Here is a 15,696-nt window from a genome sequence, read left to right on the forward strand (position 1 = left end):
GCGGGGTGTGACAGTGTCGTGCTGGAGGGCGCCACTGGTAGCGATGTGGGCTTCCTCGCCTCGCCTCGCCTCGCCTCACACCAGGTGTCTGCGTAGTTTGCAGTGCATTCGCACCATTCCTATCCCTGTCCCTGTCCCCGTCCCGACTTGTCCCGACTTTGCTCGACTGCCGCTCGCTGCCGCTCGGGTCGTGGTCCATATGACAGCGCAAGCACGACAAACGTCTGCGGGAGGAGACGAGACGAGACGAGACGAGACGACTAAGGAATAAATTCGTGGTTACAAATCAAATTTGGAACTCTACACTCCTACACAACAATAGGCGGTGACGTATTTCAGAAATCACCTGCCGATTCGTACTGTTTTGTCGTTTTCAAAGTCTTCTTGGCAAACTTGGTTAGCACATTCTCCCTCAAACTGAGTTAATTACTGCATTTTCGTACCATTACAGTAGTTTAAAAGGCTTAAGGAAGCATCTTTGTCACAACAGAAAGGTAGTTCGAAAATTGGGCTGGCGACATAAGAAAAAAAAAAACAGGAAGGGAGCCAACAGCACTCGGGTTTCCCAGGCGGTCACCCATCCAAGTACTAGCCGGGCCCGATGATATCATAACTTCGGTGATCGGACGAGAACCGGTGTATTCATCATGGTATGGCCGTTGGCGCTCATCTAATGTAGGAGCACGGCAGAATTCGCGTTCGGCTTTTCTCCCAACACACAAAATGTTAGTTTTCGGCCGCATTTGACGAAAGCGCTTCCTTTCGCAACCGCCAGTTCCTCGAGGACGGCGCGGGGAGGCGCGCCCGGCGTCCCAGCAGAGTGACGGCCGAATTGGCGGGCGCACCGCCGCGTGTGTGAGACGCACTGCTGCTCGTTGCACCCCCTGTCATTCGCTGGGCGCGGTCAGCCTTCGACACTAGCGGAGGACGCATCTTGTCCCTGGTGTTCAGCGGAGGGCCTGTGCGGGGTGCGGCAGTGTCGTGCTGGAGGGCCCACTGGTAGCGATGTGGGCTTCCTCGCCTCGCCTCGCCTCGCCTCGCCTCACACCAGGTGTCTGCGTAGTTTGCAGTGCATTCGCACCATTCCTATCCCTGTCCCTGTCCCCGTCCCGACTTGTCCCGACTTTGCTCGACTGCCGCTCGCTGCCGCTCGGGTCGTGGTCCATATGACAGCGCAAGCACGACAAACGTCTGCGGGAGGAGACGAGACGAGACGAGACGAGACGACTAAGGAATAAATTCGTGGTTACAAATCAAATTTGGAACTCTACACTCCTACACAACAATAGGCGGTGACGTATTTCAGAAATCACCTGCCGATTCGTACTGTTTTGTCGTTTTCAAAGTCTTCTTGGCAAACTTGGTTAGCACATTCTCCCTCAAACTGAGTTAATTACTGCATTTTCGTACCATTACAGTAGTTTAAAAGGCTTAAGGAAGCATCTTTGTCACAACAGAAAGGTAGTTTGAAAATTGGGCTGGCGACATAACAAAAAAAAAAAAACAGGAAGGGAGCCAACAGCACCCGGGTTTCCCAGGCGGTCACCCATCCAAGTACTAGCCGGGCCCGAAGATGCTTAACTTCGGAGATCGGAAGAGAACCGCTGTATTCATCATGGTATGGCCGTTGGCGCTCATCTAATGTAGGAGCACGGCAGAATTCGAGTTCGGCTTTTCTCCCAACACACATAATGTTAGTTTTCGGCCGCAATTGACGAAAGCGCTTCCTTCCGGAACCGCCAGTTCTTCGAGAACGGCGCGGGGAGGGTCGCCCGGCGTCCCAGCAGAGTGACGGCCGAATTGGCGGGCGCACCGCCGCGTGTGTGAGACGCACTGCTGCTCGTTGCACCCCCTGTCATTCGCTGGGCGCGTGCAGCCTTCGACACTAGCGGAGGACGCATCTTGTCCCTGGTGTTCAGCGGAGGGCCTGTGCGGGGTGTGACAGTGTCGTGCTGGAGGGCGCCACTGGTAGCGATGTGGGCTTCCTCGCCTCGCCTCGCCTCGCCTCACACCAGGTGTCTGCGTAGTTTGCAGTGCATTCGCACCATTCCTATCCCTGTCCCTGTCCCCGTCCCGACTTGTCCCGACTTTGCTCGACTGCCGCTCGCTGCCGCTCGGGTCGTGGTCCATATGACAGCGCAAGCACGACAAACGTCTGCGGGAGGAGACGAGACGAGACGAGACGAGACGACTAAGGAATAAATTCGTGGTTACAAATCAAATTTGGAACTCTACACTCCTACACAACAATAGGCGGTGACGTATTTCAGAAATCACCTGCCGATTCGTACTGTTTTGTCGTTTTCAAAGTCTTCTTGGCAAACTTGGTTAGCACATTCTCCCTCAAACTGAGTTAATTACTGCATTTTCGTACCATTACAGTAGTTTAAAAGGCTTAAGGAAGCATCTTTGTCACAACAGAAAGGTAGTTCGAAAATTGGGCTGGCGACATAAGAAAAAAAAAAAACAGGAAGGGAGCCAACAGCACTCGGGTTTCCCAGGCGGTCACCCATCCAAGTACTAGCCGGGCCCGATGATATCATAACTTCGGTGATCGGACGAGAACCGGTGTATTCATCATGGTATGGCCGTTGGCGCTCATCTAATGTAGGAGCACGGCAGAATTCGCGTTCGGCTTTTCTCCCAACACACAAAATGTTAGTTTTCGGCCGCATTTGACGAAAGCGCTTCCTTTCGCAACCGCCAGTTCCTCGAGGACGGCGCGGGGAGGCGCGCCCGGCGTCCCAGCAGAGTGACGGCCGAATTGGCGGGCGCACCGCCGCGTGTGTGAGACGCACTGCTGCTCGTTGCACCCCCTGTCATTCGCTGGGCGCGGTCAGCCTTCGACACTAGCGGAGGACGCATCTTGTCCCTGGTGTTCAGCGGAGGGCCTGTGCGGGGTGCGGCAGTGTCGTGCTGGAGGGCCCACTGGTAGCGATGTGGGCTTCCTCGCCTCGCCTCGCCTCGCCTCGCCTCACACCAGGTGTCTGCGTAGTTTGCAGTGCATTCGCACCATTCCTATCCCTGTCCCTGTCCCCGTCCCGACTTGTCCCGACTTTGCTCGACTGCCGCTCGCTGCCGCTCGGGTCGTGGTCCATATGACAGCGCAAGCACGACAAACGTCTGCGGGAGGAGACGAGACGAGACGAGACGAGACGACTAAGGAATAAATTCGTGGTTACAAATCAAATTTGGAACTCTACACTCCTACACAACAATAGGCGGTGACGTATTTCAGAAATCACCTGCCGATTCGTACTGTTTTGTCGTTTTCAAAGTCTTCTTGGCAAACTTGGTTAGCACATTCTCCCTCAAACTGAGTTAATTACTGCATTTTCGTACCATTACAGTAGTTTAAAAGGCTTAAGGAAGCATCTTTGTCACAACAGAAAGGTAGTTTGAAAATTGGGCTGGCGACATAACAAAAAAAAAAAAAACAGGAAGGGAGCCAACAGCACCCGGGTTTCCCAGGCGGTCACCCATCCAAGTACTAGCCGGGCCCGAAGATGCTTAACTTCGGAGATCGGAAGAGAACCGCTGTATTCATCATGGTATGGCCGTTGGCGCTCATCTAATGTAGGAGCACGGCAGAATTCGAGTTCGGCTTTTCTCCCAACACACATAATGTTAGTTTTCGGCCGCAATTGACGAAAGCGCTTCCTTCCGGAACCGCCAGTTCTTCGAGAACGGCGCGGGGAGGGTCGCCCGGCGTCCCAGCAGAGTGACGGCCGAATTGGCGGGCGCACCGCCGCGTGTGTGAGACGCACTGCTGCTCGTTGCACCCCCTGTCATTCGCTGGGCGCGTGCAGCCTTCGACACTAGCGGAGGACGCATCTTGTCCCTGGTGTTCAGCGGAGGGCCTGTGCGGGGTGTGACAGTGTCGTGCTGGAGGGCGCCACTGGTAGCGATGTGGGCTTCCTCGCCTCGCCTCGCCTCGCCTCACACCAGGTGTCTGCGTAGTTTGCAGTGCATTCGCACCATTCCTATCCCTGTCCCTGTCCCCGTCCCGACTTGTCCCGACTTTGCTCGACTGCCGCTCGCTGCCGCTCGGGTCGTGGTCCATATGACAGCGCAAGCACGACAAACGTCTGCGGGAGGAGACGAGACGAGACGAGACGAGACGACTAAGGAATAAATTCGTGGTTACAAATCAAATTTGGAACTCTACACTCCTACACAACAATAGGCGGTGACGTATTTCAGAAATCACCTGCCGATTCGTACTGTTTTGTCGTTTTCAAAGTCTTCTTGGCAAACTTGGTTAGCACATTCTCCCTCAAACTGAGTTAATTACTGCATTTTCGTACCATTACAGTAGTTTAAAAGGCTTAAGGAAGCATCTTTGTCACAACAGAAAGGTAGTTCGAAAATTGGGCTGGCGACATAAGAAAAAAAAAAACAGGAAGGGAGCCAACAGCACTCGGGTTTCCCAGGCGGTCACCCATCCAAGTACTAGCCGGGCCCGATGATATCATAACTTCGGTGATCGGACGAGAACCGGTGTATTCATCATGGTATGGCCGTTGGCGCTCATCTAATGTAGGAGCACGGCAGAATTCGCGTTCGGCTTTTCTCCCAACACACAAAATGTTAGTTTTCGGCCGCATTTGACGAAAGCGCTTCCTTTCGCAACCGCCAGTTCCTCGAGGACGGCGCGGGGAGGCGCGCCCGGCGTCCCAGCAGAGTGACGGCCGAATTGGCGGGCGCACCGCCGCGTGTGTGAGACGCACTGCTGCTCGTTGCACCCCCTGTCATTCGCTGGGCGCGGTCAGCCTTCGACACTAGCGGAGGACGCATCTTGTCCCTGGTGTTCAGCGGAGGGCCTGTGCGGGGTGCGGCAGTGTCGTGCTGGAGGGCCCACTGGTAGCGATGTGGGCTTCCTCGCCTCGCCTCGCCTCGCCTCGCCTCACACCAGGTGTCTGCGTAGTTTGCAGTGCATTCGCACCATTCCTATCCCTGTCCCTGTCCCCGTCCCGACTTGTCCCGACTTTGCTCGACTGCCGCTCGCTGCCGCTCGGGTCGTGGTCCATATGACAGCGCAAGCACGACAAACGTCTGCGGGAGGAGACGAGACGAGACGAGACGAGACGACTAAGGAATAAATTCGTGGTTACAAATCAAATTTGGAACTCTACACTCCTACACAACAATAGGCGGTGACGTATTTCAGAAATCACCTGCCGATTCGTACTGTTTTGTCGTTTTCAAAGTCTTCTTGGCAAACTTGGTTAGCACATTCTCCCTCAAACTGAGTTAATTACTGCATTTTCGTACCATTACAGTAGTTTAAAAGGCTTAAGGAAGCATCTTTGTCACAACAGAAAGGTAGTTTGAAAATTGGGCTGGCGACATAACAAAAAAAAAAAAAACAGGAAGGGAGCCAACAGCACCCGGGTTTCCCAGGCGGTCACCCATCCAAGTACTAGCCGGGCCCGAAGATGCTTAACTTCGGAGATCGGAAGAGAACCGCTGTATTCATCATGGTATGGCCGTTGGCGCTCATCTAATGTAGGAGCACGGCAGAATTCGAGTTCGGCTTTTCTCCCAACACACATAATGTTAGTTTTCGGCCGCAATTGACGAAAGCGCTTCCTTCCGGAACCGCCAGTTCTTCGAGAACGGCGCGGGGAGGGTCGCCCGGCGTCCCAGCAGAGTGACGGCCGAATTGGCGGGCGCACCGCCGCGTGTGTGAGACGCACTGCTGCTCGTTGCACCCCCTGTCATTCGCTGGGCGCGTGCAGCCTTCGACACTAGCGGAGGACGCATCTTGTCCCTGGTGTTCAGCGGAGGGCCTGTGCGGGGTGTGACAGTGTCGTGCTGGAGGGCGCCACTGGTAGCGATGTGGGCTTCCTCGCCTCGCCTCGCCTCGCCTCACACCAGGTGTCTGCGTAGTTTGCAGTGCATTCGCACCATTCCTATCCCTGTCCCTGTCCCCGTCCCGACTTGTCCCGACTTTGCTCGACTGCCGCTCGCTGCCGCTCGGGTCGTGGTCCATATGACAGCGCAAGCACGACAAACGTCTGCGGGAGGAGACGAGACGAGACGAGACGAGACGACTAAGGAATAAATTCGTGGTTACAAATCAAATTTGGAACTCTACACTCCTACACAACAATAGGCGGTGACGTATTTCAGAAATCACCTGCCGATTCGTACTGTTTTGTCGTTTTCAAAGTCTTCTTGGCAAACTTGGTTAGCACATTCTCCCTCAAACTGAGTTAATTACTGCATTTTCGTACCATTACAGTAGTTTAAAAGGCTTAAGGAAGCATCTTTGTCACAACAGAAAGGTAGTTCGAAAATTGGGCTGGCGACATAAGAAAAAAAAAAACAGGAAGGGAGCCAACAGCACTCGGGTTTCCCAGGCGGTCACCCATCCAAGTACTAGCCGGGCCCGATGATATCATAACTTCGGTGATCGGACGAGAACCGGTGTATTCATCATGGTATGGCCGTTGGCGCTCATCTAATGTAGGAGCACGGCAGAATTCGCGTTCGGCTTTTCTCCCAACACACAAAATGTTAGTTTTCGGCCGCATTTGACGAAAGCGCTTCCTTTCGCAACCGCCAGTTCCTCGAGGACGGCGCGGGGAGGCGCGCCCGGCGTCCCAGCAGAGTGACGGCCGAATTGGCGGGCGCACCGCCGCGTGTGTGAGACGCACTGCTGCTCGTTGCACCCCCTGTCATTCGCTGGGCGCGGTCAGCCTTCGACACTAGCGGAGGACGCATCTTGTCCCTGGTGTTCAGCGGAGGGCCTGTGCGGGGTGCGGCAGTGTCGTGCTGGAGGGCCCACTGGTAGCGATGTGGGCTTCCTCGCCTCGCCTCGCCTCGCCTCGCCTCACACCAGGTGTCTGCGTAGTTTGCAGTGCATTCGCACCATTCCTATCCCTGTCCCTGTCCCCGTCCCGACTTGTCCCGACTTTGCTCGACTGCCGCTCGCTGCCGCTCGGGTCGTGGTCCATATGACAGCGCAAGCACGACAAACGTCTGCGGGAGGAGACGAGACGAGACGAGACGAGACGACTAAGGAATAAATTCGTGGTTACAAATCAAATTTGGAACTCTACACTCCTACACAACAATAGGCGGTGACGTATTTCAGAAATCACCTGCCGATTCGTACTGTTTTGTCGTTTTCAAAGTCTTCTTGGCAAACTTGGTTAGCACATTCTCCCTCAAACTGAGTTAATTACTGCATTTTCGTACCATTACAGTAGTTTAAAAGGCTTAAGGAAGCATCTTTGTCACAACAGAAAGGTAGTTTGAAAATTGGGCTGGCGACATAACAAAAAAAAAAAAACAGGAAGGGAGCCAACAGCACCCGGGTTTCCCAGGCGGTCACCCATCCAAGTACTAGCCGGGCCCGAAGATGCTTAACTTCGGAGATCGGAAGAGAACCGCTGTATTCATCATGGTATGGCCGTTGGCGCTCATCTAATGTAGGAGCACGGCAGAATTCGAGTTCGGCTTTTCTCCCAACACACATAATGTTAGTTTTCGGCCGCAATTGACGAAAGCGCTTCCTTCCGGAACCGCCAGTTCTTCGAGAACGGCGCGGGGAGGGTCGCCCGGCGTCCCAGCAGAGTGACGGCCGAATTGGCGGGCGCACCGCCGCGTGTGTGAGACGCACTGCTGCTCGTTGCACCCCCTGTCATTCGCTGGGCGCGTGCAGCCTTCGACACTAGCGGAGGACGCATCTTGTCCCTGGTGTTCAGCGGAGGGCCTGTGCGGGGTGTGACAGTGTCGTGCTGGAGGGCGCCACTGGTAGCGATGTGGGCTTCCTCGCCTCGCCTCGCCTCGCCTCACACCAGGTGTCTGCGTAGTTTGCAGTGCATTCGCACCATTCCTATCCCTGTCCCTGTCCCCGTCCCGACTTGTCCCGACTTTGCTCGACTGCCGCTCGCTGCCGCTCGGGTCGTGGTCCATATGACAGCGCAAGCACGACAAACGTCTGCGGGAGGAGACGAGACGAGACGAGACGAGACGACTAAGGAATAAATTCGTGGTTACAAATCAAATTTGGAACTCTACACTCCTACACAACAATAGGCGGTGACGTATTTCAGAAATCACCTGCCGATTCGTACTGTTTTGTCGTTTTCAAAGTCTTCTTGGCAAACTTGGTTAGCACATTCTCCCTCAAACTGAGTTAATTACTGCATTTTCGTACCATTACAGTAGTTTAAAAGGCTTAAGGAAGCATCTTTGTCACAACAGAAAGGTAGTTCGAAAATTGGGCTGGCGACATAAGAAAAAAAAAAGCAGGAAGGGAGCCAACAGCACTCGGGTTTCCCAGGCGGTCACCCATCCAAGTACTAGCCGGGCCCGATGATATCATAACTTCGGTGATCGGACGAGAACCGGTGTATTCATCATGGTATGGCCGTTGGCGCTCATCTAATGTAGGAGCACGGCAGAATTCGCGTTCGGCTTTTCTCCCAACACACAAAATGTTAGTTTTCGGCCGCATTTGACGAAAGCGCTTCCTTTCGCAACCGCCAGTTCCTCGAGGACGGCGCGGGGAGGCGCGCCCGGCGTCCCAGCAGAGTGACGGCCGAATTGGCGGGCGCACCGCCGCGTGTGTGAGACGCACTGCTGCTCGTTGCACCCCCTGTCATTCGCTGGGCGCGGTCAGCCTTCGACACTAGCGGAGGACGCATCTTGTCCCTGGTGTTCAGCGGAGGGCCTGTGCGGGGTGCGGCAGTGTCGTGCTGGAGGGCCCACTGGTAGCGATGTGGGCTTCCTCGCCTCGCCTCGCCTCGCCTCGCCTCACACCAGGTGTCTGCGTAGTTTGCAGTGCATTCGCACCATTCCTATCCCTGTCCCTGTCCCCGTCCCGACTTGTCCCGACTTTGCTCGACTGCCGCTCGCTGCCGCTCGGGTCGTGGTCCATATGACAGCGCAAGCACGACAAACGTCTGCGGGAGGAGACGAGACGAGACGAGACGAGACGACTAAGGAATAAATTCGTGGTTACAAATCAAATTTGGAACTCTACACTCCTACACAACAATAGGCGGTGACGTATTTCAGAAATCACCTGCCGATTCGTACTGTTTTGTCGTTTTCAAAGTCTTCTTGGCAAACTTGGTTAGCACATTCTCCCTCAAACTGAGTTAATTACTGCATTTTCGTACCATTACAGTAGTTTAAAAGGCTTAAGGAAGCATCTTTGTCACAACAGAAAGGTAGTTCGAAAATTGGGCTGGCGACATAAGAAAAAAAAAAAACAGGAAGGGAGCCAACAGCACTCGGGTTTCCCAGGCGGTCACCCATCCAAGTACTAGCCGGGCCCGATGATATCATAACTTCGGTGATCGGACGAGAACCGGTGTATTCATCATGGTATGGCCGTTGGCGCTCATCTAATGTAGGAGCACGGCAGAATTCGCGTTCGGCTTTTCTCCCAACACACAAAATGTTAGTTTTCGGCCGCATTTGACGAAAGCGCTTCCTTTCGCAACCGCCAGTTCCTCGAGGACGGCGCGGGGAGGCGCGCCCGGCGTCCCAGCAGAGTGACGGCCGAATTGGCGGGCGCACCGCCGCGTGTGTGAGACGCACTGCTGCTCGTTGCACCCCCTGTCATTCGCTGGGCGCGGTCAGCCTTCGACACTAGCGGAGGACGCATCTTGTCCCTGGTGTTCAGCGGAGGGCCTGTGCGGGGTGCGGCAGTGTCGTGCTGGAGGGCCCACTGGTAGCGATGTGGGCTTCCTCGCCTCGCCTCGCCTCGCCTCGCCTCACACCAGGTGTCTGCGTAGTTTGCAGTGCATTCGCACCATTCCTATCCCTGTCCCTGTCCCCGTCCCGACTTGTCCCGACTTTGCTCGACTGCCGCTCGCTGCCGCTCGGGTCGTGGTCCATATGACAGCGCAAGCACGACAAACGTCTGCGGGAGGAGACGAGACGAGACGAGACGAGACGACTAAGGAATAAATTCGTGGTTACAAATCAAATTTGGAACTCTACACTCCTACACAACAATAGGCGGTGACGTATTTCAGAAATCACCTGCCGATTCGTACTGTTTTGTCGTTTTCAAAGTCTTCTTGGCAAACTTGGTTAGCACATTCTCCCTCAAACTGAGTTAATTACTGCATTTTCGTACCATTACAGTAGTTTAAAAGGCTTAAGGAAGCATCTTTGTCACAACAGAAAGGTAGTTTGAAAATTGGGCTGGCGACATAACAAAAAAAAAAAAACAGGAAGGGAGCCAACAGCACCCGGGTTTCCCAGGCGGTCACCCATCCAAGTACTAGCCGGGCCCGAAGATGCTTAACTTCGGAGATCGGAAGAGAACCGCTGTATTCATCATGGTATGGCCGTTGGCGCTCATCTAATGTAGGAGCACGGCAGAATTCGAGTTCGGCTTTTCTCCCAACACACATAATGTTAGTTTTCGGCCGCAATTGACGAAAGCGCTTCCTTCCGGAACCGCCAGTTCTTCGAGAACGGCGCGGGGAGGGTCGCCCGGCGTCCCAGCAGAGTGACGGCCGAATTGGCGGGCGCACCGCCGCGTGTGTGAGACGCACTGCTGCTCGTTGCACCCCCTGTCATTCGCTGGGCGCGGTCAGCCTTCGACACTAGCGGAGGACGCATCTTGTCCCTGGTGTTCAGCGGAGGGCCTGTGCGGGGTGTGACAGTGTCGTGCTGGAGGGCGCCACTGGTAGCGATGTGGGCTTCCTCGCCTCGCCTCGCCTCGCCTCACACCAGGTGTCTGCGTAGTTTGCAGTGCATTCGCACCATTCCTATCCCTGTCCCTGTCCCCGTCCCGACTTGTCCCGACTTTGCTCGACTGCCGCTCGCTGCCGCTCGGGTCGTGGTCCATATGACAGCGCAAGCACGACAAACGTCTGCGGGAGGAGACGAGACGAGACGAGACGAGACGACTAAGGAATAAATTCGTGGTTACAAATCAAATTTGGAACTCTACACTCCTACACAACAATAGGCGGTGACGTATTTCAGAAATCACCTGCCGATTCGTACTGTTTTGTCGTTTTCAAAGTCTTCTTGGCAAACTTGGTTAGCACATTCTCCCTCAAACTGAGTTAATTACTGCATTTTCGTACCATTACAGTAGTTTAAAAGGCTTAAGGAAGCATCTTTGTCACAACAGAAAGGTAGTTCGAAAATTGGGCTGGCGACATAAGAAAAAAAAAAACAGGAAGGGAGCCAACAGCACTCGGGTTTCCCAGGCGGTCACCCATCCAAGTACTAGCCGGGCCCGATGATATCATAACTTCGGTGATCGGACGAGAACCGGTGTATTCATCATGGTATGGCCGTTGGCGCTCATCTAATGTAGGAGCACGGCAGAATTCGCGTTCGGCTTTTCTCCCAACACACAAAATGTTAGTTTTCGGCCGCATTTGACGAAAGCGCTTCCTTTCGCAACCGCCAGTTCCTCGAGGACGGCGCGGGGAGGCGCGCCCGGCGTCCCAGCAGAGTGACGGCCGAATTGGCGGGCGCACCGCCGCGTGTGTGAGACGCACTGCTGCTCGTTGCACCCCCTGTCATTCGCTGGGCGCGGTCAGCCTTCGACACTAGCGGAGGACGCATCTTGTCCCTGGTGTTCAGCGGAGGGCCTGTGCGGGGTGCGGCAGTGTCGTGCTGGAGGGCCCACTGGTAGCGATGTGGGCTTCCTCGCCTCGCCTCGCCTCGCCTCGCCTCACACCAGGTGTCTGCGTAGTTTGCAGTGCATTCGCACCATTCCTATCCCTGTCCCTGTCCCCGTCCCGACTTGTCCCGACTTTGCTCGACTGCCGCTCGCTGCCGCTCGGGTCGTGGTCCATATGACAGCGCAAGCACGACAAACGTCTGCGGGAGGAGACGAGACGAGACGAGACGAGACGACTAAGGAATAAATTCGTGGTTACAAATCAAATTTGGAACTCTACACTCCTACACAACAATAGGCGGTGACGTATTTCAGAAATCACCTGCCGATTCGTACTGTTTTGTCGTTTTCAAAGTCTTCTTGGCAAACTTGGTTAGCACATTCTCCCTCAAACTGAGTTAATTACTGCATTTTCGTACCATTACAGTAGTTTAAAAGGCTTAAGGAAGCATCTTTGTCACAACAGAAAGGTAGTTTGAAAATTGGGCTGGCGACATAACAAAAAAAAAAAAACAGGAAGGGAGCCAACAGCACCCGGGTTTCCCAGGCGGTCACCCATCCAAGTACTAGCCGGGCCCGAAGATGCTTAACTTCGGAGATCGGAAGAGAACCGCTGTATTCATCATGGTATGGCCGTTGGCGCTCATCTAATGTAGGAGCACGGCAGAATTCGAGTTCGGCTTTTCTCCCAACACACATAATGTTAGTTTTCGGCCGCAATTGACGAAAGCGCTTCCTTCCGGAACCGCCAGTTCTTCGAGAACGGCGCGGGGAGGGTCGCCCGGCGTCCCAGCAGAGTGACGGCCGAATTGGCGGGCGCACCGCCGCGTGTGTGAGACGCACTGCTGCTCGTTGCACCCCCTGTCATTCGCTGGGCGCGGTCAGCCTTCGACACTAGCGGAGGACGCATCTTGTCCCTGGTGTTCAGCGGAGGGCCTGTGCGGGGTGTGACAGTGTCGTGCTGGAGGGCGCCACTGGTAGCGATGTGGGCTTCCTCGCCTCGCCTCGCCTCGCCTCACACCAGGTGTCTGCGTAGTTTGCAGTGCATTCGCACCATTCCTATCCCTGTCCCTGTCCCCGTCCCGACTTGTCCCGACTTTGCTCGACTGCCGCTCGCTGCCGCTCGGGTCGTGGTCCATATGACAGCGCAAGCACGACAAACGTCTGCGGGAGGAGACGAGACGAGACGAGACGAGACGACTAAGGAATAAATTCGTGGTTACAAATCAAATTTGGAACTCTACACTCCTACACAACAATAGGCGGTGACGTATTTCAGAAATCACCTGCCGATTCGTACTGTTTTGTCGTTTTCAAAGTCTTCTTGGCAAACTTGGTTAGCACATTCTCCCTCAAACTGAGTTAATTACTGCATTTTCGTACCATTACAGTAGTTTAAAAGGCTTAAGGAAGCATCTTTGTCACAACAGAAAGGTAGTTTGAAAATTGGGCTGGCGACATAACAAAAAAAAAAAAAAACAGGAAGGGAGCCAACAGCACCCGGGTTTCCCAGGCGGTCACCCATCCAAGTACTAGCCGGGCCCGAAGATGCTTAACTTCGGAGATCGGAAGAGAACCGCTGTATTCATCATGGTATGGCCGTTGGCGCTCATCTAATGTAGGAGCACGGCAGAATTCGAGTTCGGCTTTTCTCCCAACACACATAATGTTAGTTTTCGGCCGCAATTGACGAAAGCGCTTCCTTCCGGAACCGCCAGTTCTTCGAGAACGGCGCGGGGAGGGTCGCCCGGCGTCCCAGCAGAGTGACGGCCGAATTGGCGGGCGCACCGCCGCGTGTGTGAGACGCACTGCTGCTCGTTGCACCCCCTGTCATTCGCTGGGCGCGTGCAGCCTTCGACACTAGCGGAGGACGCATCTTGTCCCTGGTGTTCAGCGGAGGGCCTGTGCGGGGTGTGACAGTGTCGTGCTGGAGGGCGCCACTGGTAGCGATGTGGGCTTCCTCGCCTCGCCTCGCCTCGCCTCACACCAGGTGTCTGCGTAGTTTGCAGTGCATTCGCACCATTCCTATCCCTGTCCCTGTCCCCGTCCCGACTTGTCCCGACTTTGCTCGACTGCCGCTCGCTGCCGCTCGGGTCGTGGTCCATATGACAGCGCAAGCACGACAAACGTCTGCGGGAGGAGACGAGACGAGACGAGACGAGACGACTAAGGAATAAATTCGTGGTTACAAATCAAATTTGGAACTCTACACTCCTACACAACAATAGGCGGTGACGTATTTCAGAAATCACCTGCCGATTCGTACTGTTTTGTCGTTTTCAAAGTCTTCTTGGCAAACTTGGTTAGCACATTCTCCCTCAAACTGAGTTAATTACTGCATTTTCGTACCATTACAGTAGTTTAAAAGGCTTAAGGAAGCATCTTTGTCACAACAGAAAGGTAGTTCGAAAATTGGGCTGGCGACATAAGAAAAAAAAAAACAGGAAGGGAGCCAACAGCACTCGGGTTTCCCAGGCGGTCACCCATCCAAGTACTAGCCGGGCCCGATGATATCATAACTTCGGTGATCGGACGAGAACCGGTGTATTCATCATGGTATGGCCGTTGGCGCTCATCTAATGTAGGAGCACGGCAGAATTCGCGTTCGGCTTTTCTCCCAACACACAAAATGTTAGTTTTCGGCCGCATTTGACGAAAGCGCTTCCTTTCGCAACCGCCAGTTCCTCGAGGACGGCGCGGGGAGGCGCGCCCGGCGTCCCAGCAGAGTGACGGCCGAATTGGCGGGCGCACCGCCGCGTGTGTGAGACGCACTGCTGCTCGTTGCACCCCCTGTCATTCGCTGGGCGCGGTCAGCCTTCGACACTAGCGGAGGACGCATCTTGTCCCTGGTGTTCAGCGGAGGGCCTGTGCGGGGTGCGGCAGTGTCGTGCTGGAGGGCCCACTGGTAGCGATGTGGGCTTCCTCGCCTCGCCTCGCCTCGCCTCGCCTCACACCAGGTGTCTGCGTAGTTTGCAGTGCATTCGCACCATTCCTATCCCTGTCCCTGTCCCCGTCCCGACTTGTCCCGACTTTGCTCGACTGCCGCTCGCTGCCGCTCGGGTCGTGGTCCATATGACAGCGCAAGCACGACAAACGTCTGCGGGAGGAGACGAGACGAGACGAGACGAGACGACTAAGGAATAAATTCGTGGTTACAAATCAAATTTGGAACTCTACACTCCTACACAACAATAGGCGGTGACGTATTTCAGAAATCACCTGCCGATTCGTACTGTTTTGTCGTTTTCAAAGTCTTCTTGGCAAACTTGGTTAGCACATTCTCCCTCAAACTGAGTTAATTACTGCATTTTCGTACCATTACAGTAGTTTAAAAGGCTTAAGGAAGCATCTTTGTCACAACAGAAAGGTAGTTTGAAAATTGGGCTGGCGACATAACAAAAAAAAAAAAAAACAGGAAGGGAGCCAACAGCACCCGGGTTTCCCAGGCGGTCACCCATCCAAGTACTAGCCGGGCCCGAAGATGCTTAACTTCGGAGATCGGAAGAGAACCGCTGTATTCATCATGGTATGGCCGTTGGCGCTCATCTAATGTAGGAGCACGGCAGAATTCGAGTTCGGCTTTTCTCCCAACACACATAATGTTAGTTTTCGGCCGCAATTGACGAAAGCGCTTCCTTCCGGAACCGCCAGTTCTTCGAGAACGGCGCGGGGAGGGTCGCCCGGCGTCCCAGCAGAGTGACGGCCGAATTGGCGGGCGCACCGCCGCGTGTGTGAGACGCACTGCTGCTCGTTGCACCCCCTGTCATTCGCTGGGCGCGTGCAGCCTTCGACACTAGCGGAGGACGCATCTTGTCCCTGGTGTTCAGCGGAGGGCCTGTGCGGGGTGTGACAGTGTCGTGCTGGAGGGCGCCACTGGTAGCGATGTGGGCTTCCTCGCCTCGCCTCGCCTCGCCTCACACCAGGTGTCTGCGTAGTTTGCAGTGCATTCGCACCATTCCTATCCCTGTCCCTGTCCCCGTCCCGACTTGTCCCGACTTTGCTCGACTGCCGCTCGCTGCCGCTCGGGTCGTGGTCCATATGACAGCGCAAGCACGACAAACGTCTGCGGGAGGAGACGA

The 15,696-nt window shown here is 54.8% G+C and overlaps 16 non-coding genes across 16 annotated transcripts; all 16 read right to left on the reverse strand.

Moving 5' to 3' along the window:
• Positions 1–544: 544 nt before the first annotated feature.
• On the reverse strand, positions 545–664 carry LOC126159179 (5S ribosomal RNA). The gene has a single exon (XR_007534110.1). It is a non-coding gene; the product is annotated as a 5S ribosomal RNA (ribosomal RNA).
• An 849-nt stretch (positions 665–1,513) lies between these two features.
• Positions 1,514–1,632, reverse strand: LOC126159128 (5S ribosomal RNA). The gene has a single exon (XR_007534062.1). It is a non-coding gene; the product is annotated as a 5S ribosomal RNA (ribosomal RNA).
• Positions 1,633–2,476: 844 nt separating this feature from the next.
• On the reverse strand, positions 2,477–2,596 carry LOC126159180 (5S ribosomal RNA). The gene has a single exon (XR_007534111.1). It is a non-coding gene; the product is annotated as a 5S ribosomal RNA (ribosomal RNA).
• An 850-nt stretch (positions 2,597–3,446) lies between these two features.
• Positions 3,447–3,565, reverse strand: LOC126159129 (5S ribosomal RNA). Its single transcript, XR_007534063.1, has one exon. It is a non-coding gene; the product is annotated as a 5S ribosomal RNA (ribosomal RNA).
• Positions 3,566–4,408: 843 nt separating this feature from the next.
• Positions 4,409–4,528, reverse strand: LOC126159181 (5S ribosomal RNA). Its single transcript, XR_007534112.1, has one exon. It is a non-coding gene; the product is annotated as a 5S ribosomal RNA (ribosomal RNA).
• An 850-nt stretch (positions 4,529–5,378) lies between these two features.
• LOC126159130 (5S ribosomal RNA) lies at positions 5,379–5,497 on the reverse strand. Its single transcript, XR_007534064.1, has one exon. It is a non-coding gene; the product is annotated as a 5S ribosomal RNA (ribosomal RNA).
• An 843-nt stretch (positions 5,498–6,340) lies between these two features.
• LOC126159182 (5S ribosomal RNA) lies at positions 6,341–6,460 on the reverse strand. Its single transcript, XR_007534113.1, has one exon. It is a non-coding gene; the product is annotated as a 5S ribosomal RNA (ribosomal RNA).
• Positions 6,461–7,309: 849 nt separating this feature from the next.
• On the reverse strand, positions 7,310–7,428 carry LOC126159131 (5S ribosomal RNA). Its single transcript, XR_007534065.1, has one exon. It is a non-coding gene; the product is annotated as a 5S ribosomal RNA (ribosomal RNA).
• An 843-nt stretch (positions 7,429–8,271) lies between these two features.
• Positions 8,272–8,391, reverse strand: LOC126159183 (5S ribosomal RNA). Its single transcript, XR_007534114.1, has one exon. It is a non-coding gene; the product is annotated as a 5S ribosomal RNA (ribosomal RNA).
• An 848-nt stretch (positions 8,392–9,239) lies between these two features.
• Positions 9,240–9,359, reverse strand: LOC126159184 (5S ribosomal RNA). Its single transcript, XR_007534115.1, has one exon. It is a non-coding gene; the product is annotated as a 5S ribosomal RNA (ribosomal RNA).
• An 849-nt stretch (positions 9,360–10,208) lies between these two features.
• LOC126159132 (5S ribosomal RNA) lies at positions 10,209–10,327 on the reverse strand. Its single transcript, XR_007534066.1, has one exon. It is a non-coding gene; the product is annotated as a 5S ribosomal RNA (ribosomal RNA).
• Positions 10,328–11,170: 843 nt separating this feature from the next.
• LOC126159186 (5S ribosomal RNA) lies at positions 11,171–11,290 on the reverse strand. Its single transcript, XR_007534117.1, has one exon. It is a non-coding gene; the product is annotated as a 5S ribosomal RNA (ribosomal RNA).
• Positions 11,291–12,139: 849 nt separating this feature from the next.
• LOC126159133 (5S ribosomal RNA) lies at positions 12,140–12,258 on the reverse strand. The gene has a single exon (XR_007534067.1). It is a non-coding gene; the product is annotated as a 5S ribosomal RNA (ribosomal RNA).
• An 847-nt stretch (positions 12,259–13,105) lies between these two features.
• On the reverse strand, positions 13,106–13,224 carry LOC126159134 (5S ribosomal RNA). Its single transcript, XR_007534068.1, has one exon. It is a non-coding gene; the product is annotated as a 5S ribosomal RNA (ribosomal RNA).
• Positions 13,225–14,067: 843 nt separating this feature from the next.
• LOC126159187 (5S ribosomal RNA) lies at positions 14,068–14,187 on the reverse strand. Its single transcript, XR_007534118.1, has one exon. It is a non-coding gene; the product is annotated as a 5S ribosomal RNA (ribosomal RNA).
• Positions 14,188–15,038: 851 nt separating this feature from the next.
• Positions 15,039–15,157, reverse strand: LOC126159135 (5S ribosomal RNA). The gene has a single exon (XR_007534069.1). It is a non-coding gene; the product is annotated as a 5S ribosomal RNA (ribosomal RNA).
• Between the last annotated feature and the right edge of the window lie 539 nt (positions 15,158–15,696).

This window comes from Schistocerca cancellata, unplaced genomic scaffold (genome assembly GCF_023864275.1).
Source record: "Schistocerca cancellata isolate TAMUIC-IGC-003103 unplaced genomic scaffold, iqSchCanc2.1 HiC_scaffold_1126, whole genome shotgun sequence".
NCBI classification, from domain to species: Eukaryota; Metazoa; Arthropoda; class Insecta; order Orthoptera; family Acrididae; genus Schistocerca; species Schistocerca cancellata.